Source organism: Balaenoptera musculus, chromosome 16, assembly GCF_009873245.2.
Source record: "Balaenoptera musculus isolate JJ_BM4_2016_0621 chromosome 16, mBalMus1.pri.v3, whole genome shotgun sequence".
In the NCBI taxonomy this organism is placed as follows: Eukaryota; Metazoa; Chordata; class Mammalia; order Artiodactyla; family Balaenopteridae; genus Balaenoptera; species Balaenoptera musculus.
The window spans coordinates 75,128,100-75,140,700 of record NC_045800.1 but is presented as its reverse complement, the minus strand read 5'-3'; the positions used below and the strand labels follow the sequence as shown (position 1 = coordinate 75,140,700).

At 43.8% G+C, this 12,601-nt stretch overlaps 1 protein-coding gene across 1 annotated transcript in view; it reads right to left on the bottom strand.

Moving 5' to 3' along the window:
* RASGEF1A (RasGEF domain family member 1A) overlaps positions 1-983 on the bottom strand; it is a 114,358-nt gene extending 113,375 nt beyond the window's left edge. The window contains exon 1 of the mRNA XM_036828720.1: positions 922-983. The gene's annotated coding sequence lies outside the window, so the exon portion shown is untranslated. The remainder of the gene's footprint in view (positions 1-921) is intronic.
* Between the last annotated feature and the right edge of the window lie 11,618 nt (positions 984-12,601).

Genomic DNA, 12,601 nt, shown 5'->3' with positions numbered 1-12,601 from the left:
GGTGCCCTGCCCCAGTGGTGTGTTGGGTGCCCCCGGGAAGAGCGTGTGGCTGGTCCTTGAAGAGGAAAGACATGGAGCCCTGCGGGCGGCACCTCTACTTCCCTCACCTCCCAGCCTCCTGACCTGGCACCAGTCAGAGCACCGGTGGTCTGTGGATGCCCCTTCGTCTTCCCCCTTCCCCCTTCCCCACTCCGCTCTCCACTAGAAAACGGGGAGCCACACACGGAAGTGTCGTGTTCTGCTAATTGAGGGAGAGAGAGTTGAGTACTCTTGTCTTTCTGAAGGTTGATGTGTTTGTCAAAATCCAACTTCTGCCCCTCCTCACAGATTAAATGACTCATTTCTCATTTGGATAAAAAGCTCTAATGTAGATAAAAAGTTCCTACGTGGGTGTTTCTGTGAACAATATTTGTCTTTAATCTAAACAGATCATAACCGGATAGAAAATTTTCTCCATTCTTCTGATTTATCTGCTTTTACGTGCCAGCTTCAAGGAAGCAGACAATGGGCTCCGGGTTGGGGGGCCCATAAGCTAAAGAAGAGAAGCAGAGGGGGGATGCGTGGAAGAGGAAACAGAGGGTTTTCAAAGGGCCAGGGCTTGATCATGTTTCTGCACCCCCAAAGCACTGAGCCATGTCCAGCACATGGCAGGCTGAATGAATGAATGAGTGAATGAATGGATGGAGAAAACAGACATAGAAGTGGGAAATTCAGGGAAGAACTTGTGTTTTCTCAGCTGGGTAAGATGGCCACTCAGGTCCCCTAATGCTCACATCCCACAGGGAATCAGGCAGCTGTCGTACAGAGGAGGAGACTGAGCTGAGGGGCTGGGGGGCTTGCTCCGAGAAAATGGGAGGGACTGGGCAGAGCCCAGACCCTCCCAGCAACAGGCCCACCCCCGCCCCTCACGCAGCCGCTTACCTGGGCTTGAGTTGCTCACAGCCAGGCCCCCAGCCATTCTTCCAGGTTGGACCAGCGGGGCCTCCTCTGGTGACCTCAGGACTGGACCCACAGCTGTCCCTGTAGGGGTGGCCCACGAAGCCCTGCCCAGCAGATGAGGGCTGAGAGATGAGGTGCTCTGGGAGACGCCATGGGCCTCATGCCAGGGCAGCAGGGTCTGTGCTCCATGGACCCACTGCAGCGGGTCCCTGGTCCTGATTTTCACACCACGACCAGCCCTCCTCAGTCAGGGCAGTGGGGCAGCTTCAGCCTTGCCTCCTATGCTCGGGGGCCGTTGTGACTGGCGTTGAATTGACCACCCCTGCTCCGCGTGTAGCACAGCTGATGTCTGGTAAAAACAAAACAAAACATGGAAAACCAAAACTGAGGCAGAGAGAACAGAAAGGGAGACAGACAGATGGAGGAAGAGAAGATTCCTTGAGAAAGAGAGGGAAAGGGACAGGAAAAGATAGAGAATAAACAGAGATAGGGGGCTTCCCTGGCGGTCCAGTGGTTGGGACCCTGCGCTTCCATTGCAGGGGACACAGGTTCGATCCCTGGTTGGGGAACTAAGATCCCGCATGCCTCGCAGCACGAAAACAAAAAAAGAATAAACAGCTATAAACATGGGGAAAGAAAGAATAAAACTGACTCCTGAAGAGGACAGCGTGTGCCTGTGTGTGTGAGCACGTGTGCGTGCATGTGTGCTGTGTGTGCGTGTCTGCTGGCGCACACACATGAGCCAGGTGTAGGGGGCATGTGTGGGAATAGTGCACATTCACAGATGCAGCCCTAAGCCTTGCCGCTGCGGGGGAGCGTCAGTCAAATGGCCGCCATCATGGGCTTGGGCATCCGTCACGTGGGCACTGCCAGTAAGGCAGTGAAGCTTGTTGAAATCTCTAGAAATTTCAAGGGGTTGGAGCCAGGGTGGGATAGTGCTTGGCCTTTCCTGCTCCCCTGAGTTGCCACAGACTCCGGCCACCCACTTGTCAGGGTCTGGGGGCTACAGACAAGCCAGTGTGGTGCAGGCACTTTCCAAACTTGCTTGCAGTGAGGCAATGGGGACAGTCTTGGACATCTAAATGCACTTTAATGCACAGGTGCTGTCTGTAATTTGCCCCATGTTCATTTGCAAGATGATATTTTGAGAAAGGAATAGTACACCAATTTTACAGATGAGAGGATGAAACCTGTGAGGTCAGTCTTTTAGTCCCTTGTGGCCACAAATTTATGGAATAAAAAAATATCTTTGTTAAAAAACCACATCAGTGGATGGACCTAGAGACCGTCATACTGAATGAAGTAAGTCAGACAGAGAAAGACAAATATCATATGATATCACTTATATGTGGAATCTAAAAAACGGCTACAAATGAACTTATCTACAAAACAGAAACAGAGTTACAGATGTAGAAAATAAACTTATGGTTATGGGGGGTGGTAAGGCGGGGATAAATTAGAAGATTGGGATTGACATATACACACTACTATATATAAAATAGATAACTAATAAGGACCTACTGTATAGCACAGGGAACTCTACTCAATACTCTGTAATGGCCTATATGGGAAAAGAATCTAAAAAAGAGTGGATATATGTACATGTATAACTGATTCACTTTGCTGTACACCTGAAACTAACACAACATTGTAAATCAACTATAATCCAATAGAAATTTTTTAAAAAACACATCAGGAGAGGACCACTGTGAAAGGCGGGTTGTGTTGGAGGTTCTGAGAGGAAAGAGACACAGAGCAGAGGGGGCCTGGGCTCCCGAGTGGTGAAGATTTGGGACACTGGGGGCAGTAAGTAGGGGGTGAGGTATCCTCCTTCACTTGCTCCAGGACAGGGGTAGTAGGTGTGGGCACTTGGGCTTCAGAGGACAGACAGAGCCTGGGGCAACTCCCAGGAGGCCAAGTAGCCCTGGTCTAGAAACCTCCATCACTGGGACTCATGACTGACCACAAGGCTTGTCCCTTCCACTCGTGTTCCTTGGGCAAGAGGCTGTAGGAAGAACTAGAACCTTCATACAGGGGTAAAAAGGAAATGGCAAGGCAAGGATGCGCAGTCATGTGTTCCTGTGATTTAACACACCCCAAAGGAAAACAAACACCACAAAAGAGGAAACCAGGGACTTCCCTGGTGGCACAGTGGTTAAGAATCCACCTGCCAATGCAGGGGACACGGGTTCGAGCCCTGGTCTGGGAAGATCCCACATGCCGCGTAGCAACTAAGCCCATGTGCCACAACTACTGAGCCTGTGCTCTAGAGCCCCCGAGCCACAACTACTGAGCCTGAGTGTCACAACTACTGAAGCCCGCGTGGCTAGAGCCTGTGCTCTGCAGCAAGAGAAGCCACTGCAAAGAGAACCCCGCGCACCGCAACGAAGAGTAGCCTCCGCTCTCCGCAATTAGAGAAAGCCCATGTGCAGCAACAAAGACCCAACGAAACCAAAAATTTATTTTTAATTTTTAAATTAAAAAAAAAAAAGGAAACCAATGCATCCCGTGGAAATCAACATTCAAGGACTTAGAGTTAATTGAGTAAAGAGAGAAGACTTTAGAAAAAGTATAATTAATATCCACAGAGAGATATGACTGAATAGGAAGCCAGAAAAATATTCAGTGACAAATTTGAAGGCATCCAGATTGGAAAGGAAGAAGTCAAACTGTCTCTATTTGCAGATAACACACTCTAGGACATAGAAAACTTTGAAGGAATACACACACACACACACACACACACACACATACACACACACATGAACACACATGCACACAGCTGTTAGAGCTAATAAACGAGTTCATCAAGGTTGCAGGGTATACAAGATCAGTAAACAATCACTCGTATCTTTATATATCAGAAGTCTGATATATCTGAAAATAGAATTAAGAAAACAATTCTGGGGGCTTCCCTGGTGGCGCAGTGGTTAAGAATCTGCCTGCCAATGCAGAGGACACGGGTTCGAGCCCTGGTCCGGGAAGATCCCACAAGCCATGGAGCGACTAAGCCCGTGAGCCACAACTACTGAGCCCATGTGCCACAACTACTGAAGCCCGCAAGCCTAGAGCCCGTGCTCCGCAACAAGAGAAGCCACCGCAATGAGAAGCCTGCGCACCACAACGAAGAATAGCCCCCACCCACTGCAACTAGAGAAAGCCTGCGTGCAGCAACGAAGACCCAATGTGGCCCAAAATAAATAATAAAATAAATAAATATATTAAAAAAAAAAAAGAAAACAATTCTGTGTTAGTTTGCTAGAGCTGCCATAACAACATGCCACAAAATAGGTGGCTTAAATGGAAATTTTTTTGTCTCACAGTTCTGGAGGCTAGAAGTCTAAGACAAAGGTGTTGGCAAGTTTGGTTTCTTCTGAGGGCTGTGAGGGAAGGGTCTCTTCCAGGCCTCTCTCCTAGCTTCTGGTAGTTTCTTGGCTTGTCACAGCATAGCTCCAATCATCACATGGCATCCTCTCTGTGTGCATGCCTATGTCCAAATTTCCCCTTCTTATAAGGACACAGACATACTGGATTGGGGCCCACCCTAAAGACTTCAGTTTAACTTGATTACCTCTGTAAATACCCTAACTCCAAATAAGGTCACATTCTGAGCTACTGGGGGGTTAGGCCTTCAACATATGGATTTTGAGGGGATATAATTCAACCCATAACAAATTCCATTTACAATTGCATCAAAAATAATAAAATATTTATGAATAAATTTAACAAAGACTTATACACTGAAAATTATAAACATAATTGGAAGAAATTAAAGAAGACTTAAATAAATGGAAAGGCATCCCATGTTCATGACGGGAAGACGTAATATTGTTAAGATGGCAATACTCCCCAAGTAAATCTATAGATTCAAAGCAATCCTTACCAAAATCCCAGGTGTATTCTGTGACGAAATTCACAAGCTGACCCAAAAATTCACATGCAAATTCAAGGAAACCAGCATAGCTAAAAGAACCTTAAAAAAGAAGAACAGAGTTGGAGGACTTACACTTTCTGGTTTCAAAACTTACCACCAAGCTACAATAAACAAGACTGTGTTACTAGCATAAGGATATGCAGAGAGATCAACGAAATAGAATTGAGAGCCCAAAAATAAACCTTCACATTTATTAGCAATTGATTTTGAAAAGGTTGCCAAGACAACTCAATGGAGGAAAGAATCATCTTTTTAACAAATAGTATTGGGACAACTGAACATTTACATGCAAGAGAATAGAGTTAGACCCTACCTCACACCACGTATCAAAATTAACTGAAAATAGATCTAAAACTTCAATGTAAGAGCTATATTTATATAGCTCTTAGAAGCAAACAGGTATAAATCATCATGACTTTGGATTAAACAATGGTTTCTTAGATATGACACCTAAAGCACAAGCAACCAAAGATAAATAGATAAATTAGACTCTGTCAACATTTAAAACTTTTATATTTCAAAAGACATGATTAAGAAAATTAAAGGTCAAGGCAGAAACTGGGAGAAAATATTTGTAATGTAAATATCTGCTAAAAGACTTGTATCCAGAATATGTAAAGATCTCTTACAAAGTAGCAAAAAAAAATTTTTTAACTAACTTTTAAATAGGCGAAGGATCTGAAGAGATACTTCACCAAAGAATATGTAAGAATCGTTAGTAAGTGAATGAAAAAATGTTTAACATCATTAGTCATTTAGGGGTATGCAAATCAAAACCATAATGAGACATCATTTGCCAGCCACTAGCATAGCTATAATAAAAAAAGACCGTCCTTACAAGCTTTTGGTGAGAATGTGGGGAAACTGGAACACTTATACATTGCTAATGAAACGTAAATGATGCAACTACTCTGGAAAAACACTTATTTTCTTAAAAAGGTAAACATAAATTTACCATATGATCCAAGCAATTCCACTCCTAGGTATGCACCTAAGATAAATGAAAATTTATCTCCATACAAAGAAGTGTATGCACATGTTTATAGCACCATTATTCATAATAGCCAAAAAGTCCATCAACTGGTGAACTGGTAAGCAAAATTAGTGTATCCATACAAAGGAATACTATTTGGCAATAAAAAGTAATGAAGTACAGATACAAGCTACAACAAAGATGAACCTTGAAAACATTATGCTAAGTGAAAGAAACCAGAAGAAAAAGACCACATATTGTATGACTCAGTTCATATTAAATGCCCAGAAAAGGCAAATCTATAGACAGAAAGTATATTAGTGATTGCCTAGGGCTGGGAGTAGAAATAGGGATTTACTGCAGATGGACATAAAGGATCTTTTTGGGGTGATGGAAATGTTCAGAATTGGATTGTCGTAATAGCTATACAGCTCTGTAAATTTACTAAAAAATCATTCACACAAAATGAGTGAATTTTATGGTACATAAATTATAACTCAGTAAAGCTCTTAACCACACACACACACACACAAATTGTTAGAGCAAATAAATGATTCAGCAAAGTTATAGGATATAAAATCAGTACACAAAAATCAGTTCTATTTCTGTATGTTCACAATAAACACACTGAAAGATAAAATTTAATTGATTTGTGATAGCATCAAAAAGAGTAAAATTCTTAGGAATAATTTTTATTTATTATTTTATTTTATTGAAGTGTAATTGATTTATTGATACAATGTCATGTTAGTTTCAGTGTATAGTACAGTGATTCAGCTATAATTTTTTTGTCAGGTTCTTTTCCCTTATGGGTTTTTACAAAATATTGAGTATAGTTCCCTGTGCTCTACAGTAGGTCCTTGTTGGAATAATTTTAACCAAGGAGCTTAAAGATTTATACACTGAAAACTGTAAAACGTTCCTGAAATAAAGAAGACATAAATAAATGAAAAGATAACCCATGTTCATTGATCGGAAGATTTAATATTGTTAAGATGACAATAATATCCAAAACAATCTACAGATGAGCGCAATCTCTATCAAATCCCACTGGTATTTTTTACAGAAAAAAAAATCCTAAAATTTATATCGAATATCAAGGGACCCCAGAACAATCTTGAAAAAGAAGAACAAAGCTAGAGGTCTCACAGTTTCTGATTTCAAGATATATTACAAAGCTACAGTGATCAAAACAGTACAGTGTTGGCCTAAAGACAGACATTTAGACAAATGTAATAGAATAGAGAGCCCAGAAATAAACCCTCACATATGATCAAATGATTTTTGACAAGGGTGCCAAGTTCATTCAATGGGGAGAGGATAATCTTTCCAACAAAAGGTGCTAGGAAAACTGGATATTCACATGTTAACAAATAAAGTTGGAGTTTACCTAAGCCATATTAAAAAGAAAATAACTCAAAATGGATCAAGACCCAAAAATAAGAGCTGAAACTATAAAACTCTTAGAAGAAAACATAAGTGAAATCTTCATTGCATTGGATTTGGCAATTATTTTTTAGATTAGACACCAAAAGCACAGATATTGGAACTCTCATAGATTGCTGGTGGGAATGTTAAAATGGTGCAGCTGCTGTGGAAGACAGTTTGGCAGTTCCTCAAAAAGCTAAATACGGAATTACTATGACTCAACACTTCTACTCCTAGTTATACACCCTAAAGGAATTGAAAAGCAAGGACGGGAACAGATATTTATATACCAGTGTTCATAGCATTATTCACAGTAGCCAAAAGGTGAAAATAAACCAAGCATCCATTAAATGAATGGATAAACAAAGGGTATTATATACATACATGAAATAGCATTCATACAAAGAAATGAAGTTCTGATACATACTGCAACATGGATGAACCTTGAAAATAAGGTGAAATAAACGAGACACAAAAGTGCAAATATTGTATGATTCCACTATATGAGGTGTCCAGAATAAGCAAATTCTTAGAGACTGAAAATAGATTAAAGATTACCAGGGGCTGGGGAGAAGATGGGGAGTTTCTGTTTAATGGATACAGAGTTTCTGTTTGGGGTGGAAAAGGTCCTGGGAATAGATAGTGGTGAAGTTGGTACAACATGGTGAATGTCATTAATGTCCCTGAACTGTATATTTTAAAATGGTTAAAATGGCAAATTTTGTTATATATTTTTACCACAGTTTTTAAAAAATTCATAATGTAATAGATTAAAAACCACTGAATTGTACACTTCAAATGTGTGAACTCTGTGGAATGTGAATTATATCTCAATAAAGCTATTTTTTATTTTTAATTTATTTTAATTTTAATTTTTATTATTATTATTTTTTGGCATCCTCACATGGCTTGCAGGATCTTAGTTCCCCAACCAAGGATTGAACCTGGGCCACAGCAGTGAAAGCACCGAGTCCTAAGCACTGGACGGCCAGGCAACTCCCAATAAAGCTATTTTTTAAAACTGATGGACATATCAGAAGGTATTAAAATAGCTCTCTTATAGTAGGAGATATACAGATATCTCCTAAGAAATAAACTAAGAAGTAAATAAATAAAATGGAAAATGATAGATCAATTTTTTAAATTTCATTAAAATCCTTCTATCGACAATAGAATTGGGGCTTCCCTGGTGGTGCAGTGGTTGGGAATCCGCCTGCCAATGCACGGGACATGGGTTTGAGCCCTGGTCCGGGAAGATCCCACATGCCGTGGAGCAACTAAGCCCACGAGCCACAACTACTGAGCCTGTGTGCTACACCTACTGAAGCCCATGCGCCTAGAGCCCGTGCTCCACAACAAGAGAAGCCACCGCAATGAGAAGCCTGCGCACTGCAACGAAGAGTGGCCCTCACTCTCCGCAACCAGATAAAAAGCCCACGCACAGCAATGAAGACCCAATGCAGCCAAAAATAAAATTTAAAAAAAATTTTTTTTAATTTAAAAAAACAGGGGCTTCCCTGGTGGCGCAGTGGTTGAGAATCTGCCTGCCAATGCAGGGGACACGGGTTCGAGACCTGGTCTGGGAAGATCCCACATGCCGCGGAGCAACTAGGCCCGTGAGCCACAAGTACTGAGCCTGCGCGTCTGGAGCCTGTGCTCCGCAACAAGAGAGGCCACGATAGTGAGAGGCCCGCGCACCGCGATGAAGAGTGGCCCCCGCTTGCCACAACTAGAGAAAGCCCTCGCACAGAAACGAAGACCCAACACAGCCGAAAATAAATAAATAAATAAATAAATAAATAAATAAATAAATAAAAATCATTGGGAGTTACACTGATAAAAAAAAATAATAATAGTACACTGTGCAACCTCAAGATATGAGATACATTTTTCACTCAACAGTTTGGAAAACCGGATACTATTTAGAACTGATGGGAGTGTAAATAGGAACAGCATTTTTTAGGACAATTTAACCATATCTACTAAAATTAAAGGCTGCAATCCCTTAGACCAAAACAATTTCACTTCCTACACATATGCATAAGCTGGCTAAACAAGGATGTTTATTTAGCCTTGTTTATAGTAGCAACACAAACATATAAAAGAAACAACCAAATGTCTATCAGCATGGAAAAGGGTAAATAAATTATCACTATTCAGCAGTTTATAGATGAGGTCATCCTATATTCATTTAATATGGGAAGTTCTCACAAGATTTCTTGTTAAGTGGAGACAGCATATTGCAAAAGCATGAATACATGGAATATCGTTTATGTTAACTATTTGTGTTAACTCACTGATGAAACACAAATTATGCAAAAGCAGATTAAGAAAATTAAATTTTTTTTTTTTTTTGGCCGTGCCGCGCAGCATGCATGATCCTAGTTCCCCGACCAGGGATCTAACCCGTGCCCCCTGCAGTGGAAGCACAGAGTCTTAACCACTGGACAGGCAGGGAAGCCCCTACACCAGTTATGACATCATCTTTGGGGAGGGCCTTGGGCATGGTGGCAGGGAGCAGGTAGCCATGTGGGAGGATTTCTGATGCATCTGTAAGCTTCATTTTTCTAAATAGCAGAACATGTACATGTATTATTTGTGCAATTAGAATATAATTAAATATAAACATAAAAGATTTGTTTTGGTTGGAGGCAAAGACCATGTGAAAGCACCTGCCAGGTCTTGGTGAGGCATAACATGGACTCCTGGGCTGCTTTCCCAGTCACAAAGGCTCCCGGGGGCAGAAAGAAGAGAAAAGAACTCAAGTCTCTGGCCAGTCGTCGGAGATACCTTGTCCCCGAGGTAGAGGATGAGTGAGTGTGTGTGTGAGAGAGAGAGGTGCTGATGGTCACTTTCTGACTCTGCGACATCAATGTCCAGGTTTTTCCACACGATGCTGTCCTCTGTGCCAGCAGGAGCCTGCATGATGTGCATTTCTGAACACAACACCCCATTAGCTTTTTCTGGATATGCCACTGATCACCATTCTACAAGGTTTGGTGCTGGCACTTTCTAGATCTTACCAGAAGGCGTCAGCAGAACATTTCAGACACCATCCAGGACTCTCGGTCCTTCCACCCAAGGGTCCTTCAATGATTTGTTGACAGAAACATTGAGGGGGTGAGGTCATCCAGTCAAGCTACCAGGAGGGACATGTGCAGGAAGTGATATTAACCTCAGGGCTGCCACCTAGCTAACAGAAAGTTAAAACTCTTGATGGAGAGATATGACCTGATTTCTGAAAAGTTGAGGTGTACAAGTATACATTTCTGAACTGATTAAATGCACTGTTTCTCTCCCATCAACTCCATACACCCAGTGAAGTCATTAGTCTGTAGGAAATCCAGGGCGGGGCGGGAAAGAGCAGGGCAGTCTTCTTGTCATCCGACACCCGTCAAATAAGGTCGATGCAGCTCCAGTCCAAGTTCACAGATGCTCAGAGAGTTTAAGTCAATTCCTCGGGGTCACAGAGTCAATAAATGGCAGTCAGGACTTGAACTCATTGCCTGTGGCTCTGAATCCACTGCTTACTCTATTCTGCTACATGTCCACGGGAGCCTTCTGGAGGAGGGGGCTTGGTGTGGGGCTGGTCCTTGACCACGCAGCATGTTCTGGCCCCTGTGAACACCTGAGGGGGTCCAGCATGGCTCTCGTTGTTCATAGAACCAGACACTGTTGGGGCCGGGCCGGGGTGGGGGGTGTTGGCCGTGATATGCTTGGCTGCTGTTTCAGCGCTGAACAGCTGGTGACCTTGCTCTTGACCTTCCTCTCCTTGGGCGAGAGTTCTGGAAAGAGCATGTTGGACTCTAGGGTCTCTGAAAGCCCTCCTAGCTCTGGAGCTCTACAACTGGGTGATCTCCAGAAAGAAAACTGTGTGAGACTGTGAAGCCTCTTTTCTTTGCAGATGGGCTCAAGGAGCCTAGTGGTAGTGTCTGGACCAAGGACTCTGGGCCTCATCCTGCCCGAGGACTCAGACTTGGTGGGCAGTGAAAGACCGTGCTGCCGAAGTTCATTGAACTGGACTCCGCCTATCAGGGAAAGGGGTTCCACAGTCCTCTGGGTCCAGGGAATACCTGTGAGCAAAAGCCTTTGGCCATGGATTGCTAAGCCCAACTTCTGAGAGCCCAGGATCATGGAGGGAAAAACTAGGATTGGGGAAAGCAGGGTCCTTGTCAGCCAGGACCGGCAAGTCCTCCCTTGGTTCTGGAGAAAGTCGCAGAAGGGAAATTCGGATGGAATTCTGCTGAGCGGAGGGGCTGCTCCCCTCGGGCGAGGCTGATCTACCTGTGGATCACCCCAGTCCCCACCCATTCCCACCTAGAGGCAGTCCTGCCCACCTCCTAAGGGCAACCCTGCCCCCTCCCGACCAGTCTGACTGGACTCTAGGAGAACTCCACCTGCCTCTGTGTGTCTCCCTAAATACTGTGTGTCTCTCCACCCACCCGGGTTAGAGCTGGGATTCCCTATGGAATTCCCCAGGTCACTCTGGCTCCAAACTGGTGCTGGAACGCAGCACGCCAGGGCTCACCACAGAGAATTCCAGACCTCCCCTGAGTCGCTGCTCGCCTGGCCCCAGAGCCTCCATTTCTATCTGTAAAACAAGTCACTTCTACCTTCTTCACAGCGTTCCATGGAGGGAACTAAAGGCATTATCATCAGAGAAGCATCAGCCCAGTGAGTGGGTCCATTGTGCTTGGCGTGATTTGTTCTAAATGTCTGATGTTCCTCGTACAGCCCCTCCCTGTTAGGATCATGCTTCCCATCCATTCACAGCAGGCTTGGCAACTGACATGTTTTGGCCCGAGAAATCTGAGCGGAAGTACCGTGTGCCTCTTCCAAGCGGAACATAAGGGGCCATCGTGTTGTTCTCCCATTGCTCTTTTCTCTCGTCTGGGAGACTAGTAGGTCCCAGGTACCGACTGCTTCTGGATCCTGAGGCCCTAACTGAGCAGAGCCGAGGCCAGCTTGCATTGGACTATAGAGGTGGGTAAGAAATAATCATTTGCTGTCATACAGCACTGAGATTTGGGATCATTTGTTTCAGCAACACCTCTTAGCCCACGCTGACTGATATAAGCACAGAGGACCAGTGGTATATGTTGGTACCTCACCATCTCCCCTTTAAGGATGAGGCATCCATCATGCTTAGTATAATGAATTAGGAAGAACAATGCTCCGAGTTTCAGAGGCATAGCAGGGGGGCAAGGACAGCAGCTGGGAGTGGCCCTGCTAGCAGTGATGGAGTAGGGGAAGGGGCTGGGCAGGTGGAGGCCCTTGTATGTTATGGGTTGAAGACCTAGAGGGACCAGGGGATGTTGCATCCTTCG